The 24122-nt window shown below is 49.7% G+C and overlaps 3 pseudogenes; all 3 read left to right on the top strand.

The window, feature by feature from the left end:
* The first annotated feature begins 629 nt into the window (after positions 1 to 629).
* On the top strand, positions 630 to 808 carry LOC144673751 (U2 spliceosomal RNA; annotated as a pseudogene).
* Positions 809 to 10002: 9194 nt separating this feature from the next.
* On the top strand, positions 10003 to 10181 carry LOC144673749 (U2 spliceosomal RNA; annotated as a pseudogene).
* Positions 10182 to 19374: 9193 nt separating this feature from the next.
* Positions 19375 to 19550, top strand: LOC144673755 (U2 spliceosomal RNA; annotated as a pseudogene).
* The last annotated feature ends 4572 nt before the right edge of the window (positions 19551 to 24122 follow it).

The raw sequence follows: 24122 nt of genomic DNA, 5'->3' as shown, positions 1-24122 counted from the left end.
CTACACGCCAGGAGTCTCACCCCCTCTGCACGTTGCCCTCGAGGTGGCTGTGGTGGGGAAGAGACCGTTGTTCACCTCCTTGTGGATTGTGCCTTTGCAAAGAAAGTCTGGAGAGAGATGCAGTGGTTGCTGTCGAGGTTCATCCCGAGCAGTTCTGTGACACAGGACTCTGTGCTCTACGGGCTGTTCCCAGGGACACACACCGAGACAAACATCGACTGCAGCTGGAGGATCATCAACTCGGTGAAAGACGCGCTTTGGTCTGCCCGAAACTTGTTGGTCTTCCAGCACAAAGAGTTGTCCCCGACCGATTGTTGCGGACTGGCACAATCCAAAGTCCAGGACTACGTGCTGAGGGACGCACTAAAGCTTGGGGCAGCTGCCGCAAAGGCGCAATGGGGAAGGGTCGCTGTCTAAGACCTTTCTACCACAGCGCACCGAGAGACTGGGAACTGTTTAGAGCCCCTCGGGCTGTACAGATCAAAATGAAAGGCTGTAAATGATTGTAATATTGTTTGTACTGATGCACCTGGTGATACATTTTGTAAAAGTTTAACCTGGATTGTACCCTTGTAATGTTGTTTTTGAAATGGTTTGGAATGTGATTGAAGATATTTTATGAATAAAGTATATTTTTACAAAAAAAAAAAAAAAATCTGTTCTTATCAGTTTAATATCTGATACGTCCCTTATCTGGGGACCATATATTAAATTGATTTTTGGAGCAGGGAGATGGAATAGGGGCTTGCTCCGTCCACTCCACGCATCGACCCGGTATTGCAGTATCTCTGGGAATGGTGCACCACCCCTTTCCAGGGGATTTTCAATGCTAAAAATAGTTTTCTTACAAACATCTGCTTTCTTTACTTTTCAACATGCACATCTTTCAAAACACAACTTTCTTTCTTTCTCACTCACCCGCACCATCTACACACAAAAAACACGCACGCTCACCCAACGCTCACAGACACCACTCTCATCTCACAAACACTCTACCTCACTCATACAAAAACATCTTTCACTTGCAAATACACCTCTCAAACACTCTCTCAGCTGCACCTTTCGCCTCACAACACTTTCAACCAGCTCTCTGCTGCCGCTCCCGCCCGCTGCTGCTGCTGCTGCTGATACAGCAACAGTCAAAACTCACACCTCAAAGCTCACACACTTTACACAGCTACTCGGAAACGTCTACATCCACGTTCACACAATCCTTACGCTGCACAAGGAGCCCATTCCGCCCGTCGTGACTGCACCAGCTCTCCCAATGAACATTTCACTTCGTGCCATTCTCCTGCCTTCTCCACGTAACCCAGCACATGCTTTCTTTTCAAATAATCATCTCATTCCCTCTTCAATTGAACCTGCCTCCGCCACGCTATCAGGCGGTGCATTCCAGACCCTGACCACTCGCTGCTCCTATCACTTTTGCTTCTTCTGCTAGTTACTTTAAACCTGTGCCCGCTCCTTCTCGATCCTTTCATCGGTGCAAGCAGTTTCTCCCTATCTACTCTCTCCAGATACCTCATGATTTTCAATACCTCTATCAAGTCTCCTCTCAGACTTCTTTTCCCCAAGGAATACAGTCCCAACTTCTCCAATCTTACTTCATAACTCAACTTCCTCGCCCCTGGAACCAAACTCGTAAACCTCTTCTGCACTCTCTCCAATGCCTTCACTACCCTCCTAAAATGCAAGTCAAAATGCAATCCATCAGAGTCAGCATGGCTTTATGAAGACTAAATCGTGTTTGACTAAATTGCTACAGTTCTTTGAAGATGTGACAAGCAAAGTGGATAATGGCGATCCTGTAGATGTAGTATGTCTGGACTTCCAGAAGGCATTTGATAAGGTGCCGCACAAAAGATTAATACACAAGATAAGATCACACGCAGCTAAGGGTAATATATTTGCTTGGATAGAGCTTTGGCTAACCAACAGAAAGCAGAGAGTCAGGATAAATGGGTCTTTTGTGGATGGCAAGCTGTAACTAGTGGGGTGCCACAGGGTTCGGTCCTTGGGCCCCAACTATTTACTTGGATTCAGGAGTAGAAGGTACCATAGCTAAATTTGCAGATGACACCAAAATAGGTGGGAAAGTAAGTTGCAGTGAAGAAATGAGAAATTTACAAATGGATATGGACAGGTTAGGTGAATGGGCCAAAATTTGGCAGATGGAGTTTAACGTGGATAAGTGAGGTTATCCAGTTCAGCTCCTACAGGCAATGGTCACGGTGGTGGTCCCACGGGCCATCGATCTGGTCGGGCGGAAACGACTCTCGTTCCTCCGGCCTGGGTATTCTGCTGCGGGGAGGCAACTTCACCGTCTCCGAGGTCAAGGAGGTGGTGGGCGGGCGACTCCTCGTAGCAGACGTAATGTACAAGAACGCTCCACTCCGGTTAATTAACGTGTATGGCCCGTCACAAGGAGCTGAGCGGCTGGAGGTTTTTCAGCAGCTCCCACTGCTGCTGGCGACCTCCAGGCCGGTCATTCTGGGCGGGGACTTCAACTGCATCATCGATGCGGCTGGACGATCCGGCAGGGCCGGAAGCAGATTGGACGCTACGTCCAGATCCCTGATGGAAACAGTTAAGGATGCCAAGCTGCACGACGTCTTCAGCAACCCTGCAGACGGAGCGCAGCGTAGATACACCTGGTCGCGGCCAGACGGGTCCATTCGTTCCAGGATAGACTTCCTCTTTGTGTCCCGTGCATTCACAGTCAGATCCACCGAGGTCAAGCCGGTGTTCTTCTCTGACCACTGCATCCTACTGGCGGACTGCCACTTGGAGAAGGACCTGAGGGTGGGCAGGGGGGCATGGAAGCTATTCGTGCAACTGCTGACCCCAGAGAACATTGAGGAGCTCAAGAGGGCTTATGAAGGTTGGAGAACCATGAAACCCCTCTTTGAGTCCCTGACACACTGGTGGGAAGCGATCAAGGGAAACACCAAGAGGTTTTTCATCCTCAAAAGCATCCAGAAAGCTAGAAAGGAAGAGAGGGAAATGTCCCGACTCCAGAAAAAGATGCAGAATCTGCTCCGGCTGCAGTCGGTGGGGGTCGATGTCAAGGAAGAACTCCAAGAGGTGAAGAGCCAGCAAGCCTCGCACTTTGCCTCCAAGAACATCTTCCGTTCCAGAGTCCGCTCCGTGGAGCAGGATGAGACGTGCTCACGTTTCTTCTTCCAAAAGGAACAGAGAGAGAGCTCTGTGTTCAGCAGCCTGAATGAAGAAGACAGATCAGTAAAGTCAGCGCAGTCCGACATTTTGAGGATCAGCAAATCCTTTTATGCCGGATTTTATGACGTGAAGCCGACGGACAGCACGGCCTCCCAGTCCTCCTTGTCCTCTATCACGGAGGTCTTAGGCGACAGTACACGGGAGAGGCTGGACAAACCGCGAACTCCTGACGAACTGACTTAGGCCCTTGAGTCCTTCGAGAAGAGTAAATCTCCCCAGAAGCGACGGCTTGCCGGCGGAGTTGTATTGGGCTCTGTGGGACTGGATGGGCCCAGACCTGCTAGGGGTGTACGAGAGTATGCTCCTGGCCGGCAGTATGTCAGAATCCATGAGGAAAGGCATCATCACCCTCATGTACAAGCACAAGGAAGAAAGGGAGGAAATTAGAAATTGGCGACCCATTTCACTGTTGAATGTGGACTATAAGATTCTGTCCAAGGTCATCGCCAATCGGGTCAAATCCGCTCTGGAATTGGTGATACACCCTGACCAGACCTGCACTGTGCCGGGCAGGAAGATCTCTGACAGCCTGGCGCTGCTCAGGGATACGATTGCCTATGTGCAGGACAGGGGTGTGGACACCTGCCTCATCAGCCTGGATTAGGAGAAAGCCTTTGACAGAATATCGCACACCTACATGGTGGATGTGCTCTCAAAATGGGGTTTGGGGAGGGAATTCGCAATTGGATCCAGTTGGATCCTACTCTACACTAACATCAGTAGCGCAGTCTCAATCAATGGGTGGGAATCAGATAGCTTTCCAATTAAATCTGGAGTCAGGCAGGGCTGTCCTCTCTCGCCTGTTCTTTGCTGAGTCCATCAGGAAGGATCCGGGCATTAGAGGAGTTACGATCCCAGGCAGTGGAGGCACTCAGATCAAAGCCTCCCTGTACATGGACGATGTCGCCGTCTTCTGTTCTGATCCGCTGTCGGTGTGCAGACTGATCCACATCTGCGACCAGTTCGAACTGGACTCGGGAGCCAAGGTAAATCGTGGGAAGAGCGAGGCCGTGTTCTTTGGGAACTGGGCTGACCGATCCTTTGTCCCCTTCACCGTCAGTGCTGACGGCCTGAAGGTGCTGGGGATATGGTTCGGAGGGACCGGGGTATGCGTTAGAAACTGGAAGGATCCAGTGTCTATGGTGAAAAGGAAACTGGGAATCTGGGAGCGACGCTTCCTCTCCGTTGCGGGTAAGAACCTGGTCATCAGGTGTGAGGCACTCTCGCTGTTGCTGTACATGGCGCAGGTCTGGCCCATTCCAGACTGCTGCGCGACGGCGATCACCCGAGCCATCTTCCGCTTTATCTGGAGGTCGAAAATGGATCGTGTCCGCAGGGACGCGCTGTATAAGCCTCTAGATAAAGGGGGAATAAACGTGCCCAACATCGCCCTCACACTGATGGCCACCTTTGTGTGCGGCTGTATCAAGCTGTGCGTAGACCCTCGGTACGCAAACACCAGGTGTCACTACGTGCTGAGGTTCTACCTGTCCCCGGTTTAGCGAAGGATGGGTGTGGCCACGCTGCCGCGGAACGCTCCAAGTAGTTGGACCGTGCCGTACCACCTGTCCCTGGTGGAAAACTTTATGCAGAAAAACACCTTTGACCCCAAGTCCATCAGGCAGTGGTCGGCACGTAACGTCCTATAGGCCCTGCGGGGAAAGGAGATGGTGGATCCTGTGCGATGTTTCCCCGAGCAGACTGTCAAAGTCGTTTGGCAGAATGCCTCGTCTCCAGAACTTTCCAACAAGCACCAAGACGTAGCTTGGCTGGTGGTGAGAAATGCCCTCCCCGTCAGATCCTTCCTGAAGTCTCACCCTCTCTGCATGTTGACCTCGAGGTGGCTGTCGTGGGGACGAGACCGTTGTTCACCTCTTTGTGGAATGTGCGTTTGCAAAGAAGGTCTGCAGAGAGTTGCCGTGGTTTTTGTCGCGGTTCATCCCAAGCAGTTCTGTGACACAGGTCTCTGTGCTCTACGTGTTGATCCCAGGGACAGGGACGCACATCGAGACAAGCAGGTGGAGGATCATCTACTCGGTGAAAGACGCTCTTTGGTCTGCCCGAAACTTGTTGGTCTTCCAGTGCAATGAGTTGTCCCCAGCAGAGTGTTGCAGACTGGCTGGCACATTCCAAGGCCGAGGACTACGTGCTGAGGGACGCACTAAAGCTTGGGGCAGCCGCCACAAATGCGCAGTGGGGAACGGTCGCTGTCTAAGACCTTTCAGCCATAGTGCACCGAGGGACTGGGAAAGGTATGGACCCCTCGGCCTGAAAGACTCACATTGAATGTATGCGGTGAATATTACATTTATCACAATTGTATTGAAGCACCTCAGAGTGCAACATGATCTATGTAGATAACTTGAATACTATTGCACTGTCTGACTGCCTGTAATGAGCATGTTGAAATGTCTGTAATGTTCATTGATCGTATTGAAGCGTCGCAGGGTGCGACATGATCTATTTGAAAAACTGGAATATGATTGCACTTTTTGCGATGGCCATTTTGAAATGTTTTGTAATGTTCTTTCAGATATTTTATGGATAAGGTATATTTTTCCACAAAAAAACGACAACAGTTACAAAGAAAACCAACAGCAGCAACAACAGCTCTTCTCCACAGTCTGAATTAGAATTTCAGAGTCAGAAAACAGAGCAAAAAAACACGCAGCGTCCTGAAATGACAAACCTGAAATGAAAGTGTACTTAGTGTATCAAGCCTTTAAACTGCATTGCTGAAAACTCCTTCCTGCCTGCTAGTGCAACAAGATGCTGCAAAGTATATTACACAGCGAATCAGGCCTTCAGTCGTCTTGACTTGTGCAGCTCCAGTGACTTCAGGCCTCCAAAAGCAGGCCAGTATTTGAAAGGGCTCCTCTTGACAAGTGTAAGACCCTGATCAAACTAAATATTTTAATTTTCTTAACCAGTGAGATTGAACGAACCGTGATGCATGTCCAAGACAAAATAGAATATAAAGCAATGTAAAGTAAATTAATAACAAATTGAGAAAGTAAATATGGAACACAAAATATTTTAAAACTAGGGCACAGGTTAAAAACATGATCCTAATTTCTGTTGAACTGAATGAGGCGAGTCATTACAGTGCGTGACCGATTTGTTTAAGTGTGCGGGCCCATTAAACTTTTTGCACAGCCGCGCAAATTTAAAGGGGCTTATGTGGCGGTGTGTCTGTGAGGAAACCTCTCCTCATATCTTGTATCCCACTGTGAAATCGTCTTCAGCTCCCAAATTGCACTCAGACAATGTGCTACATTTGCATATTGTGCAGGAGTCGGGGGAGGGGTCATGGGGCTGCCCCTTGTCTCTGTACTTGAAATGGCAGCCAGGCAGCAACTGTAGTGCTTCCTCAAATCCAACCTGAAGAAAAGGCAAGACATGTTGGGTGCTGAGAGGGAGAAGCATTGCCACTTTAGGTTCTACTTGGATTTTACTGAGGTAAAAGGTGATTGAAAAAGTCAAGCCTTTCTCCCCTAGCAGTTACCACTGAGGACAGAAATAATACCGAGCGCTGATCTATCACCGAGCACTGAGGCCGGCCAAGGGGAGGCATCTGAAAGCTGCAGAGAGAGCAAGAAGCCAGGATGGACGACTGAGAATACTGGCTGAGATAGACAGCAAAAACTGTGACACAAGCTCAGGTAAGCGTGGTGTTTTGCAGTTCAAGTTCATCACTTTGTGACAGTATAGGTATTTTTCACTTTCCTAGGATAAGGCTGTTCCCTTTCTAGAAGTTAGAAACAGCCGTGCAGATGTATTTTCTGCGCTCCTTTGCTTGCCTGCTGAATAGGACTGATGGGAGGGGAAAAGGTGATTAAAAGAGAGCCGACATCATTGCAGGCTGGCAGATGGTGTGCTGTGCTGTGCACGCAGGTGGTTTTGTTGTTTGGCTTGTGTGTGACTTCTGGTTGAAGCTGAAAGATTTCTAAAATTTTGAAGGAAATAATCTTCGAGAAGGGGAGAAACATTTTCAACATTTTAACAGGATCTAAGGCTGTTCGCTGTGTCGTACCTGTACTTATCCTTGCTGCCACCTGCCTTCTCACTGCTGATCATCATCTTGTGTTATTATAATGATATAATGCATTGGACTTATTTACTGTGACTTCATAACATGACACATTTCCCTTCTGGTGATGTCATGCTGACATCCCGTAAAGGAAATAGACCAACAGTCAGCCCAAAAGAAGGCCCAATGCCAAGCAAAGGAAGCCCATAAACGAGGATGCTAGACAGCTCGTACAAAAGAAAGCAGGGCATCAGGAAACAACTCAACAGCAGCTGACGTAGTACTCTCCAGGTTCAGTGCAGGAGAAGCACTGGAATCAGTAAAAAGTAATGCCCCTACATGTCTGAACATACAACTTAGGAGCAGGAGTAGGCCACTGGGCCCCAAGAGCCTGCTCCACTACTCAGAAGATCATGGCTGATCCGATTGTAACCTCAACCCCACATTCCTGCCTACCAGCGATAACCTTCCAACCCCGCCTTGTTAATCTATCCAGCTCTGTCTTGAAAATATTCAAAGACTCTGTTTCCACCACCTTTCGAGGAAGAGAGTTCCAAGGACTCTCTACACTCTGGGAGAAACGCTGCTGACTTTGCCTTCCCTGTAGATGTGGAAGGACTTTAGCTGCATACCTGGTCAGCTGGCAAGCTCCACAGACCGATCGGCGCAGGCTTGGAGGGCCGAAGGGCCTGTTCCTGTGCTGTACTTTTTTTTCTTCTTTGTTCTTTGACTGCTCAAGCTGAAAGCAAAGACAAAAATACAGCAGGCCTCGATCGAAGAACTCCTCTGCGCTGTGAGCTAGTTGCTCACACGGAAACTCAGCTACAAAGACTCATGGATTGTCTCTCATGCCTGTCACGTGTTCTCCCTTGTGACTGAGTGTTTCTCGAAATTTTCCATTACCTGCCAGTTACACGACACATCTAGCGCAACCGTAGACAGCGACCTTTCTCCATTACGCCTTTGCCCCAAACTTTAGTGCGTCCCTCAGCACGTAGTCCTGGACCTTGGAATGTGCCAACTCTTTGCAATGGAAGACCAACAAGTTTCGGACAGCCAAAGAGTGTCTTTCACCGAGTGGATCCTCCGGCGGTAGTTGATGTTTGTCTCGGCGTGTGTCCCTGGGAACAGCCCCTGGAGCACAGAGTCCATACCTGTGTCACGGAACTGCTCGGGATGCACCTCGACAAGAACCACGGCCACTCTCTTCAGAGTTCTGGTGATGAGGCATTCTGCCAAATGACCCTGACGGTCTGTTCGGCGAACCGTCCGCCGGAATCCACCATCTCCTTTTCCCGCAGGGCCTCTAGGGTGATACGTGCTAACCACTGCCTGATGGACTTGCGGACAAAGGTGTTTCTCTGCATAAGTTTTTCCACACGGGGCAGGTGATACGGCACTTGGAGCGTTCCTCGGCAGGGTGGCCAGACCCATCCTTCGCAACACCAGGGACAGGTAGAACCTCAGCACGTAGTGACGCTTGGTGTTTGGGTCTACACACAGCTTGATACTGCCATACACAAAGGTGGCCATCAGGATGAGGGTGATGTTGGGCATGTTTTTTCCCCCTTCATCCAGAGTTTTTTTACATCATGTCCCTGCAAACAGGATCAACTTTTGACCTCCAGATAAAGCGGAAGATGGCTGGCGTGATCGCCACAGCGCAGGAGTGAGGAATGGGCCAGACCTGCGCCACGTACAGCAACACCTGTCCCTGGTGGAAAAATTTATGCAGAAAAACACCTTTGACCACAAGTCCATCAGGCAGTGGTCAGCACGTAACGTCCTAGAGGCCCTGAGGGAAAAGGAGAGGGTGGACCCTGTGGGATGGTTCCCCGAGCAGACTGTCAAAGTCATTTGGCAGAATGCCTCATCGCCAGAACTTTCCAACAAACACCAAGACGTAGCTTGGCTGGTGGTGAGAAAGGCCCTCCCCGTCAGATCCTTCCTACACGCCAGGAGGCTCACCCCCTCTGCACGTTGCCCTCGAGGTGGCTGTGGTGGGGAAGAGACCGTTGTTCACCTCCTTGTGGATTGTGCCTTTGCAAAGAAAGTCTGGAGAGAGATGCAGTGGTTGCTGTCGAGGTTCATCCCGAGCAGTTCTGTGACACAGGACTCTGTGCTCTACGGGCTGTTCCCAGGGACACACACCGAGACAAACATCGACTGCAGCTGGAGGATCATCAACTCGGTGAAAGAGGCGTTTTGGTCTGCCCGAAACTTGTTGGTCTTCCAGCACAAAGAGTTGTCCCCGACCGATTGTTGCGGACTGGCACAATCCAAAGTCCAGGACTACGTGCTGAGGGACGCACTAAAGCTTGGGGCAGCTGCCGCAAAGGCGCAATGGGGAAGGGTCGCTGTCTAAGACCTTTCTACCACAGCGCACCGAGAGACTGGGAACTGTTTAGAGCCCCTCGGGCTGTACAGATCAAAATGAAAGGCTGTAAATGATTGTAATATTGTTTGTACTGATGCACCTGGTGATACATTTTGTAAAAGTTTAACCTGGATTGTACCCTTGTAATGTTGTTTTTGAAATGGTTTGGAATGTGATTGAAGATATTTTATGAATAAAGTATATTTTTACAAAAAAAAAAAAAAAAATCTGTTCTTATTGTTTGTACTGATGCACCTGGTGATACATTTTGTAAAAGTTTAACCTGGATTGTACCCTTGTAATGTTGTTTTTGAAATGTTTTGGAATGTGATTGAAGATATTTTATGAATAAAGTATATTTTTACAAAAAAAAAAAAAAAATCTGTTCTTATCAGTTTAATATCTGATACGTCCCTTATCTGGGGACCATATATTAAATTGATTTTTGGAGCAGGGAGATGGAATAGGGGCTTGCTCCGTCCACTCCACGCATCGACCCGGTATTGCAGTATCTCTGGGAATGGTGCACCACCCCTTTCCAGGGGATTTTCAATGCTAAAAATAGTTTTCTTACAAACATCTGCTTTCTTTACTTTTCAACATGCACATCTTTCAAAACACAACTTTCTTTCTTTCTCACTCACCCGCACCATCTACACACAAAAAACACGCACGCTCACCCAACGCTCACAGACACCACTCTCATCTCACAAACACTCTACCTCACTCATACAAAAACATCTTTCACTTGCAAATACACCTCTCAAACACTCTCTCAGCTGCACCTTTCGCCTCACAACACTTTCAACCAGCTCTCTGCTGCCGCTCCCGCCCGCTGCTGCTGCTGCTGCTGATACAGCAACAGTCAAAACTCACACCTCAAAGCTCACACACTTTACACAGCTACTCGGAAACGTCTACATCCACGTTCACACAATCCTTACGCTGCACAAGGAGCCCATTCCGCCCGTCGTGACTGCACCAGCTCTCCCAATGAACATTTCACTTCGTGCCATTCTCCTGCCTTCTCCACGTAACCCAGCACATGCTTTCTTTTCAAATAATCATCTCATTCCCTCTTCAATTGAACCTGCCTCCGCCACGCTATCAGGCGGTGCATTCCAGACCCTGACCACTCGCTGCTCCTATCACTTTTGCTTCTTCTGCTAGTTACTTTAAACCTGTGCCCGCTCCTTCTCGATCCTTTCATCGGTGCAAGCAGTTTCTCCCTATCTACTCTCTCCAGATACCTCATGATTTTCAATACCTCTATCAAGTCTCCTCTCAGACTTCTTTTCCCCAAGGAATACAGTCCCAACTTCTCCAATCTTACTTCATAACTCAACTTCCTCGCCCCTGGAACCAAACTCGTAAACCTCTTCTGCACTCTCTCCAATGCCTTCACTACCCTCCTAAAATGCAAGTCAAAATGCAATCCATCAGAGTCAGCATGGCTTTATGAAGACTAAATCGTGTTTGACTAAATTGCTAGAGTTCTTTGAAGATGTGACAAGCAAAGTGGATAATGGCGATCCTGTAGATGTAGTATGTCTGGACTTCCAGAAGGCATTTGATAAGGTGCCGCACAAAAGATTAATACACAAGATAAGATCACACGCAGCTAAGGGTAATATATTTGCTTGGATAGAGCTTTGGCTAACCAACAGAAAGCAGAGAGTCAGGATAAATGGGTCTTTTGTGGATGGCAAGCTGTAACTAGTGGGGTGCCACAGGGTTCGGTCCTTGGGCCCCAACTATTTACTTGGATTCAGGAGTAGAAGGTACCATAGCTAAATTTGCAGATGACACCAAAATAGGTGGGAAAGTAAGTTGCAGTGAAGAAATGAGAAATTTACAAATGGATATGGACAGGTTAGGTGAATGGGCCAAAATTTGGCAGATGGAGTTTAACGTGGATAAGTGAGGTTATCCAGTTCAGCTCCTACAGGCAATGGTCACGGTGGTGGTCCCACGGGCCATCGATCTGGTCGGGCGGAAACGACTCTCGTTCCTCCGGCCTGGGTATTCTGCTGCGGGGAGGCAACTTCACCGTCTCCGAGGTCAAGGAGGTGGTGGGCGGGCGACTCCTCGTAGCAGACGTAATGTACAAGAACGCTCCACTCCGGTTAATTAACGTGTATGGCCCGTCACAAGGAGCTGAGCGGCTGGAGGTTTTTCAGCAGCTCCCACTGCTGCTGGCGACCTCCAGGCCGGTCATTCTGGGCGGGGACTTCAACTGCATCATCGATGCGGCTGGACGATCCGGCAGGGCCGGAAGCAGATTGGACGCTACGTCCAGATCCCTGATGGAAACAGTTAAGGATGCCAAGCTGCACGACGTCTTCAGCAACCCTGCAGACGGAGCGCAGCGTAGATACACCTGGTCGCGGCCAGACGGGTCCATTCGTTCCAGGATAGACTTCCTCTTTGTGTCCCGTGCATTCACAGTCAGATCCACCGAGGTCAAGCCGGTGTTCTTCTCTGACCACTGCATCCTACTGGCGGACTGCCACTTGGAGAAGGACCTGAGGGTGGGCAGGGGGGCATGGAAGCTATTCGTGCAACTGCTGACCCCAGAGAACATTGAGGAGCTCAAGAGGGCTTATGAAGGTTGGAGAACCATGAAACCCCTCTTTGAGTCCCTGACACACTGGTGGGAAGCGATCAAGGGAAACACCAAGAGGTTTTTCATCCTCAAAAGCATCCAGAAAGCTAGAAAGGAAGAGAGGGAAATGTCCCGACTCCAGAAAAAGATGCAGAATCTGCTCCGGCTGCAGTCGGTGGGGGTCGATGTCAAGGAAGAACTCCAAGAGGTGAAGAGCCAGCAAGCCTCGCATCCTTTGCCTCCAAGAACATCTTCCGTTCCAGAGTCCGCTCCGTGGAGCAGGATGAGACGTGCTCACGTTTCTTCTTCCAAAAGGAACAGAGAGAGAGCTCTGTGTTCAGCAGCCTGAATGAAGAAGACAGATCAGTAAAGTCAGCGCAGTCCGACATTTTGAGGATCAGCAAATCCTTTTATGCCGGATTTTATGACGTGAAGCCGACGGACAGCACGGCCTCCCAGTCCTCCTTGTCCTCTATCACGGAGGTCTTAGGCGACAGTACACGGGAGAGGCTGGACAAACCGCGAACTCCTGACGAACTGACTTAGGCCCTTGAGTCCTTCGAGAAGAGTAAATCTCCCCAGAAGCGACGGCTTGCCGGCGGAGTTGTATTGGGCTCTGTGGGACTGGATGGGCCCAGACCTGCTAGGGGTGTACGAGAGTATGCTCCTGGCCGGCAGTATGTCAGAATCCATGAGGAAAGGCATCATCACCCTCATGTACAAGCACAAGGAAGAAAGGGAGGAAATTAGAAATTGGCGACCCATTTCACTGTTGAATGTGGACTATAAGATTCTGTCCAAGGTCATCGCCAATCGGGTCAAATCCGCTCTGGAATTGGTGATACACCCTGACCAGACCTGCACTGTGCCGGGCAGGAAGATCTCTGACAGCCTGGCGCTGCTCAGGGATACGATTGCCTATGTGCAGGACAGGGGTGTGGACACCTGCCTCATCAGCCTGGATTAGGAGAAAGCCTTTGACAGAATATCGCACACCTACATGGTGGATGTGCTCTCAAAATGGGGTTTGGGGAGGGAATTCGCAATTGGATCCAGTTGGATCCTACTCTACACTAACATCAGTAGCGCAGTCTCAATCAATGGGTGGGAATCAGATAGCTTTCCAATTAAATCTGGAGTCAGGCAGGGCTGTCCTCTCTCGCCTGTTCTTTGCTGAGTCCATCAGGAAGGATCCGGGCATTAGAGGAGTTACGATCCCAGGCAGTGGAGGCACTCAGATCAAAGCCTCCCTGTACATGGACGATGTCGCCGTCTTCTGTTCTGATCCGCTGTCGGTGTGCAGACTGATCCACATCTGCGACCAGTTCGAACTGGACTCGGGAGCCAAGGTAAATCGTGGGAAGAGCGAGGCCGTGTTCTTTGGGAACTGGGCTGACCGATCCTTTGTCCCCTTCACCGTCAGTGCTGACGGCCTGAAGGTGCTGGGGATATGGTTCGGAGGGACCGGGGTATGCGTTAGAAACTGGAAGGATCCAGTGTCTATGGTGAAAAGGAAACTGGGAATCTGGGAGCGACGCTTCCTCTCCGTTGCGGGTAAGAACCTGGTCATCAGGTGTGAGGCACTCTCGCTGTTGCTGTACATGGCGCAGGTCTGGCCCATTCCAGACTGCTGCGCGACGGCGATCACCCGAGCCATCTTCCGCTTTATCTGGAGGTCGAAAATGGATCGTGTCCGCAGGGACGCGCTGTATAAGCCTCTAGATAAAGGGGGAATAAACGTGCCCAACATCGCCCTCACACTGATGGCCACCTTTGTGTGCGGCTGTATCAAGCTGTGCGTAGACCCTCGGTACGCAAACACCAGGTGTCACTACGTGCTGAGGTTCTACCTGTCCCCGGTTTAGCGAAGGATGGGTGTGGCCACGCTGCCGCGGAACGCTCCAAGTAGTTGGACCGTGCCGTACCACCTGTCCCTGGTGGAAAACTTTATGCAGAAAAACACCTTTGACCCCAAGTCCATCAGGCAGTGGTCGGCACGTAACGTCCTATAGGCCCTGCGGGGAAAGGAGATGGTGGATCCTGTGCGATGTTTCCCCGAGCAGACTGTCAAAGTCGTTTGGCAGAATGCCTCGTCTCCAGAACTTTCCAACAAGCACCAAGACGTAGCTTGGCTGGTGGTGAGAAATGCCCTCCCCGTCAGATCCTTCCTGAAGTCTCACCCTCTCTGCATGTTGACCTCGAGGTGGCTGTCGTGGGGACGAGACCGTTGTTCACCTCTTTGTGGAATGTGCGTTTGCAAAGAAGGTCTGCAGAGAGTTGCCGTGGTTTTTGTCGCGGTTCATCCCAAGCAGTTCTGTGACACAGGTCTCTGTGCTCTACGTGTTGATCCCAGGGACAGGGACGCACATCGAGACAAGCAGGTGGAGGATCATCTACTCGGTGAAAGACGCTCTTTGGTCTGCCCGAAACTTGTTGGTCTTCCAGTGCGATGAGTTGTCCCCAGCAGAGTGTTGCAGACTGGCTGGCACATTCCAAGGCCGAGGACTACGTGCTGAGGGACGCACTAAAGCTTGGGGCAGCCGCCACAAATGCGCAGTGGGGAACGGTCGCTGTCTAAGACCTTTCAGCCATAGTGCACCGAGGGACTGGGAAAGGTATGGACCCCTCGGCCTGAAAGACTCACATTGAATGTATGCAGTGAATATTACATTTATCACAATTGTATTGAAGCACCTCAGAGTGCAACATGATCTATGTAGATAACTTGAATACTATTGCACTGTCTGACTGCCTGTAATGAGCATGTTGAAATGTCTGTAATGTTCATTGATCGTATTGAAGCGTCGCAGGGTGCGACATGATCTATTTGAAAAACTGGAATATGATTGCACTTTTTGCGATGGCCATTTTGAAATGTTTTGTAATGTTCTTTCAGATATTTTATGGATAAGGTATATTTTTCCACAAAAAAACGACAACAGTTACAAAGAAAACCAACAGCAGCAACAACAGCTCTTCTCCACAGTCTGAATTAGAATTTCAGAGTCAGAAAACAGAGCAAAAAAACACGCAGCGTCCTGAAATGACAAACCTGAAATGAAAGTGTACTTAGTGTATCAAGCCTTTAAACTGCATTGCTGAAAACTCCTTCCTGCCTGCTAGTGCAACAAGATGCTGCAAAGTATATTACACAGCGAATCAGGCCTTCAGTCGTCTTGACTTGTGCAGCTCCAGTGACTTCAGGCCTCCAAAAGCAGGCCAGTATTTGAAAGGGCTCCTCTTGACAAGTGTAAGACCCTGATCAAACTAAATATTTTAATTTTCTTAACCAGTGAGATTGAACGAACCGTGATGCATGTCCAAGACAAAATAGAATATAAAGCAATGTAAAGTAAATTAATAACAAATTGAGAAAGTAAATATGGAACACAAAATATTTTAAAACTAGGGCACAGGTTAAAAACATGATCCTAATTTCTGTTGAACTGAATGAGGCGAGTCATTACAGTGCGTGACCGATTTGTTTAAGTGTGCGGGCCCATTAAACTTTTTGCACAGCCGCGCAAATTTAAAGGGGCTTATGTGGCGGTGTGTCTGTGAGGAAACCTCTCCTCATATCTTGTATCCCACTGTGAAACCGTCTTCAGCTCCCAAATTGCACTCAGACAATGTGCTACATTTGCATATTGTGCAGGAGTCGGGGGAGGGGTCATGGGGCTGCCCCTTGTCTCTGTACTTGAAATGGCAGCCAGGCAGCAACTGTAGTGCTTCCTCAAATCCATCCTGAAGAAAAGGCAAGACATGTTGGGTGCTGAGAGGGAGAAGCATTGCCACTTTAGGTTCTACTTGGATTTTACTGAGGTAAAAGGTGATTGAAAAAGTCAAGCCTTTCTCCCCTAGCAGTTACCACTGAGGACAGAAATAATACCGAGCGCTGATCTATCACCGAGCACTGAGGCCGGCCAAGGGGAGGCATCTGAAAGCTGCAGAGAGAGCAAGAAGCCAGGATGGACGACTGAGAATACTGGCTGAGATAGACAGCAAAAACTGTGACACAAGCTCAGGTAAGCGTGGTGTTTTGCAGTTCAAGTTCATCACTTTGTGACAGTATAGGTATTTTTCACTTTCCTAGGATAAGGCTGTTCCCTTTCTAGAAGTTAGAAACAGCCGTGCAGATGTATTTTCTGCGCTCCTTTGCTTGCCTGCTGAATAGGACTGATGGGAGGGGAAAAGGTGATTAAAAGAGAGCCGACATCATTGCAGGCTGGCAGATGGTGTGCTGTGCTGTGCACGCAGGTGGTTTTGTTGTTTGGCTTGTGTGTGACTTCTGGTTGAAGCTGAAAGATTTCTAAAATTTTGAAGGAAATAATCTTCGAGAAGGGGAGAAACATTTTCAACATTTTAACAGGATCTAAGGCTGTTCGCTGTGTCGTACCTGTACTTATCCTTGCTGCCACCTGCCTTCTCACTGCTGATCATCATCTTGTGTTATTATAATGATATAATGCATTGGACTTATTTACTGTGACTTCATAACATGACACATTTCCCTTCTGGTGATGTCATGCTGACATCCCGTAAAGGAAATAGACCAACAGTCAGCCCAAAAGAAGGCCCAATGCCAAGCAAAGGAAGCCCATAAACGAGGATGCTAGACAGCTCGTACAAAAGAAAGCAGGGCATCAGGAAACAACTCAACAGCAGCTGACGTAGTACTCTCCAGGTTCAGTGCAGGAGAAGCACTGGAATCAGTAAAAAGTAATGCCCCTACATGTCTGAACATACAACTTAGGAGCAGGAGTAGGCCACTGGGCCCCAAGAGCCTGCTCCACTACTCAGAAGATCATGGCTGATCCGATTGTAACCTCAACCCCACATTCCTGCCTACCAGCGATAACCTTCCAACCCCGCCTTGTTAATCTATCCAGCTCTGTCTTGAAAATATTCAAAGACTCTGTTTCCACCACCTTTCGAGGAAGAGAGTTCCAAGGACTCTCTACACTCTGGGAGAAACGCTGCTGACTTTGCCTTCCCTGTAGATGTGGAAGGACTTTAGCTGCATACCTGGTCAGCTGGCAAGCTCCACAGACCGATCGGCGCAGGCTTGGAGGGCCGAAGGGCCTGTTCCTGTGCTGTACTTTTTTTTCTTCTTTGTTCTTTGACTGCTCAAGCTGAAAGCAAAGACAAAAATACAGCAGGCCTCGATCGAAGAACTCCTCTGCGCTGTGAGCTAGTTGCTCACACGGAAACTCAGCTACAAAGACTCATGGATTGTCTCTCATGCCTGTCACGTGTTCTCCCTTGTGACTGAGTGTTTCTCGAAATTTTCCATTACCTGCCAGTTACACGACACATCTAGCGCAACCGTAGACAGCGACCTTTCTCCATTACGCCTTTGCCCCAAACTTTAGTGCGTCCCTCAGCACGTAGTCCTGGACCTTGGAATGTGCCAACTCTTTGCAATGGAAGACCAACAAGTTTCGGACAGCCAAAGAGTGTCTTTCACCGAGTGGATCCTCCGGCGGTAGTTGATGTTTGTCTCGGCGTGTGTCCCTGGGAACAGCCCCTGGAGCACAGAGTCCATACCTGTGTCACGGAACTGCTCGGGATGCACCTCGACAAGAACCACGGCCACTCTCTTCAGAGTTCTGGTGATGAGGCATTCTGCCAAATGACCCTGACGGTCTGTTCGGCGAACCGTCCGCCGGAATCCACCATCTCCTTTTCCCGCAGGGCCTCTAGGGTGATACGTGCTAACCACTGCCTGATGGACTTGCGGACAAAGGTGTTTCTCTGCATAAGTTTTTCCACACGGGGCAGGTGATACGGCACTTGGAGCGTTCCTCGGCAGGGTGGCCAGACCCATCCTTCGCAACACCAGGGACAGGTAGAACCTCAGCACGTAGTGACGCTTGGTGTTTGGGTCTACACACAGCTTGATACTGCCATACACAAAGGTGGCCATCAGGATGAGGGTGATGTTGGGCATGTTTTTTCCCCCTTCATCCAGAGTTTTTTTACATCATGTCCCTGCAAACAGGATCAACTTTTGACCTCCAGATAAAGCGGAAGATGGCTGGCGTGATCGCCACAGCGCAGGAGTGAGGAATGGGCCAGACCTGCGCCACGTACAGCAACACCTGTCCCTGGTGGAAAAATTTATGCAGAAAAACACCTTTGACCACAAGTCCATCAGGCAGTGGTCAGCACGTAATGTCCTAGAGGCCCTGAGGGAAAAGGAGAGGGTGGACCCTGTGGGATGGTTCCCCGAGCAGACTGTCAAAGTCATTTGGCAGAATGCCTCATCGCCAGAACTTTCCAACAAGCACCAAGACGTAGCTTGGCTGGTGGTGAGAAAGGCCCTCCCCGTCAGATCCTTCCTACACGCCAGGAGTCTCACCCCCTCTGCACGTTGCCCTCGAGGTGGCTGTGGTGGGGAAGAGACCGTTGTTCACCTCCTTGTGGATTGTGCCTTTGCAAAGAAAGTCTGGAGAGAGATGCAGTGGTTGCTGTCGAGGTTCATCCCGAGCAGTTCTGTGACACAGGACTCTGTGCTCTACGGGCTGTTCCCAGGGACACACACCGAGACAAACATCGACTGCAGCTGGAGGATCATCAACTCGGTGAAAGAGGCGCTTTGGTCTGCCCGAAACTTGTTGGTCTTCCAGCACAAAGAGTTGTCCCCGACCGATTGTTGCGGACTGGCACAATCCAAAGTCCAGGACTACGTGCTGAGGGACGCACTAAAGCTTGGGGCAGCTGCCGCAAAGGCGCAATGGGGAAGGGTCGCTGTCTAAGACCTTTCTGCCACAGCGCACCGAGAGACTGGGAACTGTTTAGAGCCCCTCGGGCTGTACAGATCAAAATGAAAGGCTGTAAATGATTGTAATATTGTTTGTACTGATGCACCTGGTGATACATTTTGTAAAAGTTTAACCTGGATTGTACCCTTGTAATGTTGTTTTTGAAATGGTTTGGAATGTGATTGAAGATATTTTATGAATAAAGTATATTTTTACAAAAAAAAAAAAAATCTGTTCTTATTGTTTGTACTGATGCACCTGGTGATACATTTTGTAAAAGTTTAACCTGGATTGTACCCTTGTAATGTTGTTTTTGAAATGGTTTGGAATGTGATTGAAGATATTTTATGAATAAAGTATATTTTTACAAAAAAAAAAAAATCTGTTCTTATCAGTTTAATATCTGATACGTCCCTTATCTGGGGACCATATATTAAATTGATTTTTGGAGCAGGGAGATGGAATAGGGGCTTGCTCCGTCCACTCCACGCATCGACCCGGTATTGCAGTATCTCTGGGAATGGTGCACCACCCCTTTCCAGGGGATTTTCAATGCTAAAAATAGTTTTCTTACAAACATCTGCTTTCTTTACTTTTCAACATGCACATCTTTCAAAACACAACTTTCTTTCTTTCTCACTCACCCGCACCATCTACACACAAAAAACACGCACGCTCACCCAACGCTCACAGACACCACTCTCATCTCACAAACACTCTACCTCACTCATACAAAAACATCTTTCACTTGCAAATACACCTCTCAAACACTCTCTCAGCTGCACCTTTCGCCTCACAACACTTTCAACCAGCTCTCTGCTGCCGCTCCCGCCCGCTGCTGCTGCTGCTGCTGATACAGCAACAGTCAAAACTCACACCTCAAAGCTCACACACTTTACACAGCTACTCGGAAACGTCTACATCCACGTTCACACAATCCTTACGCTGCACAAGGAGCCCATTCCGCCCGTCGTGACTGCACCAGCTCTCCCAATGAACATTTCACTTCGTGCCATTCTCCTGCCTTCTCCACGTAACCCAGCACATGCTTTCTTTTCAAATAATCATCTCATTCCCTCTTCAATTGAACCTGCCTCCGCCACGCTATCAGGCGGTGCATTCCAGACCCTGACCACTCGCTGCTCCTATCACTTTTGCTTCTTCTGCTAGTTACTTTAAACCTGTGCCCGCTCCTTCTCGATCCTTTCATCGGTGCAAGCAGTTTCTCCCTATCTACTCTCTCCAGATACCTCATGATTTTCAATACCTCTATCAAGTCTCCTCTCAGACTTCTTTTCCCCAAGGAATACAGTCCCAACTTCTCCAATCTTACTTCATAACTCAACTTCCTCGCCCCTGGAACCAAACTCGTAAACCTCTTCTGCACTCTCTCCAATGCCTTCACTACCCTCCTAAAATGCAAGTCAAAATGCAATCCATCAGAGTCAGCATGGCTTTATGAAGACTAAATCGTGTTTGACTAAATTGCTAGAGTTCTTTGAAGATGTGACAAGCAAAGTGGATAATGGCGATCCTGTAGATGTAGTATGTCTGGACTTCCAGAAGGCATTTGATAAGGTGCCGCACAAAAGATTAATACACAAGATAAGATCACACGCAGCTAAGGGTAATATATTTGCTTGGATAGAGCTTTGGCTAACCAACAGAAAGCAGAGAGTCAGGATAAATGGGTCTTTTGTGGATGGCAAGCTGTAACTAGTGGGGTGCCACAGGGTTCGGTCCTTGGGCCCCAACTATTTACTTGGATTCAGGAGTAGAAGGTACCATAGCTAAATTTGCAGATGACACCAAAATAGGTGGGAAAGTAAGTTGCAGTGAAGAAATGAGAAATTTACAAATGGATATGGACAGGTTAGGTGAATGGGCCAAAATTTGGCAGATGGAGTTTAACGTGGATAAGTGAGGTTATCCAGTTCAGCTCCTACAGGCAATGGTCACGGTGGTGGTCCCACGGGCCATCGATCTGGTCGGGCGGAAACGACTCTCGTTCCTCCGGCCTGGGTATTCTGCTGCGGGGAGGCAACTTCACCGTCTCCGAGGTCAAGGAGGTGGTGGGCGGGCGACTCCTCGTAGCAGACGTAATGTACAAGAACGCTCCACTCCGGTTAATTAACGTGTATGGCCCGTCACAAGGAGCTGAGCGGCTGGAGGTTTTTCAGCAGCTCCCACTGCTGCTGGCGACCTCCAGGCCGGTCATTCTGGGCGGGGACTTCAACTGCATCATCGATGCGGCTGGACGATCCGGCAGGGCCGGCAGCAGATTGGACGCTACGTCCAGATCCCTGATGGAAACAGTTAAGGATGCCAAGCTGCACGACGTCTTCAGCAACCCTGCAGACGGAGCGCAGCGTAGATACACCTGGTCGCGGCCAGACGGGTCCATTCGTTCCAGGATAGACTTCCTCTTTGTGTCCCGTGCATTCACAGTCAGATCCACCGAGGTCAAGCCGGTGTTCTTCTCTGACCACTGCATCCTACTGGCGGACTGCCACTTGGAGAAGGACCTGAGGGTGGGCAGGGGGGCATGGAAGCTATTCGTGCAACTGCTGACCCCAGAGAACATTGAGGAGCTCAAGAGGGCTTATGAAGGTTGGAGAACCATGAAACCCCTCTTTGAGTCCCTGACACACTGGTGGGAAGCGATCAAGGGAAACACCAAGAGGTTTTTCATCCTCAAAAGCATCCAGAAAGCTAGAAAGGAAGAGAGGGAAATGTCCCGACTCCAGAAAAAGATGCAGAATCTGCTCCGGTTGCAGTCGGTGGGGGTCGATGTCAAGGAAGAACTCCAAGAGGTGAAGAGCCAGCAAGCCTCGCACTTTGCCTCCAAGAACATCTTCCGTTCCAGAGTCCGCTCCGTGGAGCAGGATGAGACGTGCTCACGTTTCTTCTTCCAAAAGGAACAGAGAGAGAGCTCTGTGTTCAGCAGCCTGAATGAAGAAGACAGATCAGTAAAGTCAGCGCAGTCCGACATTTTGAGGATCAGCAAATCCTTTTATGCCGGATTTTATGACGTGAAGCCGACGGACAGCACGGCCTCCCAGTCCTCCTTGTCCTCTATCACGGAGGTCTTAGGCGACAGTACACGGGAGAGGCTGGACAAACCGCGAACTCCTGACGAACTGACTTAGGCCCTTGAGTCCTTCGAGAAGAGTAAATCTCCCCAGAAGCGACGGCTTGCCGGCGGAGTTGTATTGGGCTCTGTGGGACTGGATGGGCCCAGACCTGCTAGGGGTGTACGAGAGTATGCTCCTGGCCGGCAGTATGTCAGAATCCATGAGGAAAGGCATCATCACCCTCATGTACAAGCACAAGGAAGAAAGGGAGGAAATTAGAAATTGGCGACCCATTTCACTGTTGAATGTGGACTATAAGATTCTGTCCAAGGTCATCGCCAATCGGGTCAAATCCGCTCTGGAATTGGTGATACACCCTGACCAGACCTGCACTGTGCCGGGCAGGAAGATCTCTGACAGCCTGGCGCTGCTCAGGGATACGATTGCCTATGTGCAGGACAGGGGTGTGGACACCTGCCTCATCAGCCTGGATTAGGAGAAAGCCTTTGACAGAATATCGCACACCTACATGGTGGATGTGCTCTCAAAATGGGGTTTGGGGAGGGAATTCGCAATTGGATCCAGTTGGATCCTACTCTACACTAACATCAGTAGCGCAGTCTCAATCAATGGGTGGGAATCAGATAGCTTTCCAATTAAATCTGGAGTCAGGCAGGGCTGTCCTCTCTCGCCTGTTCTTTGCTGAGTCCATCAGGAAGGATCCGGGCATTAGAGGAGTTACGATCCCAGGCAGTGGAGGCACTCAGATCAAAGCCTCCCTGTACATGGACGATGTCGCCGTCTTCTGTTCTGATCCGCTGTCGGTGTGCAGACTGATCCACATCTGCGACCAGTTCGAACTGGACTCGGGAGCCAAGGTAAATCGTGGGAAGAGCGAGGCCGTGTTCTTTGGGAACTGGGCTGACCGATCCTTTGTCCCCTTCACCGTCAGTGCTGACGGCCTGAAGGTGCTGGGGATATGGTTCAGAGGGACCGGGGTATGCGTTAGAAACTGGAAGGATCCAGTGTCTATGGTGAAAAGGAAACTGGGAATCTGGGAGCGACGCTTCCTCTCCGTTGCGGGTAAGAACCTGGTCATCAGGTGTGAGGCACTCTCGCTGTTGCTGTACATGGCGCAGGTCTGGCCCATTCCAGACTGCTGCGCGACGGCGATCACCCGAGCCATCTTCCGCTTTATCTGGAGGTCGAAAATGGATCGTGTCCGCAGGGACGCGCTGTATAAGCCTCTAGATAAAGGGGGAATAAACGTGCCCAACATCGCCCTCACACTGATGGCCACCTTTGTGTGCGGCTGTATCAAGCTGTGCGTAGACCCTCGGTACGCAAACACCAGGTGTCACTACGTGCTGAGGTTCTACCTGTCCCCGGTTTAGCGAAGGATGGGTGTGGCCACGCTGCCGCGGAACGCTCCAAGTAGTTGGACCGTGCCGTACCACCTGTCCCTGGTGGAAAACTTTATGCAGAAAAACACCTTTGACCCCAAGTCCATCAGGCAGTGGTCGGCACGTAACGTCCTATAGGCCCTGCGGGGAAAGGAGATGGTGGATCCTGTGCGATGTTTCCCCGAGCAGACTGTCAAAGTCGTTTGGCAGAATGCCTCGTCTCCAGAACTTTCCAACAAGCACCAAGACGTAGCTTGGCTGGTGGTGAGAAATGCCCTCCCCGTCAGATCCTTCCTGAAGTCTCACCCTCTCTGCATGTTGACCTCGAGGTGGCTGTCGTGGGGACGAGACCGTTGTTCACCTCTTTGTGGAATGTGCGTTTGCAAAGAAGGTCTGCAGAGAGTTGCCGTGGTTTTTGTCGCGGTTCATCCCAAGCAGTTCTGTGACACAGGTCTCTGTGCTCTACGTGTTGATCCCAGGGACAGGGACGCACATCGAGACAAGCAGGTGGAGGATCATCTACTCGGTGAAAGACGCTCTTTGGTCTGCCCGAAACTTGTTGGTCTTCCAGTGCGATGAGTTGTCCCCAGCAGAGTGTTGCAGACTGGCTGGCACATTCCAAGGCCGAG

This window comes from Cetorhinus maximus, unplaced genomic scaffold (assembly GCF_964194155.1).
Source record: "Cetorhinus maximus unplaced genomic scaffold, sCetMax3.hap1.1 HAP1_SCAFFOLD_458, whole genome shotgun sequence".
In the NCBI taxonomy this organism is placed as follows: domain Eukaryota; kingdom Metazoa; phylum Chordata; class Chondrichthyes; order Lamniformes; family Cetorhinidae; genus Cetorhinus; species Cetorhinus maximus.
This window is presented reverse-complemented; position numbering and strand designations above follow the sequence as displayed.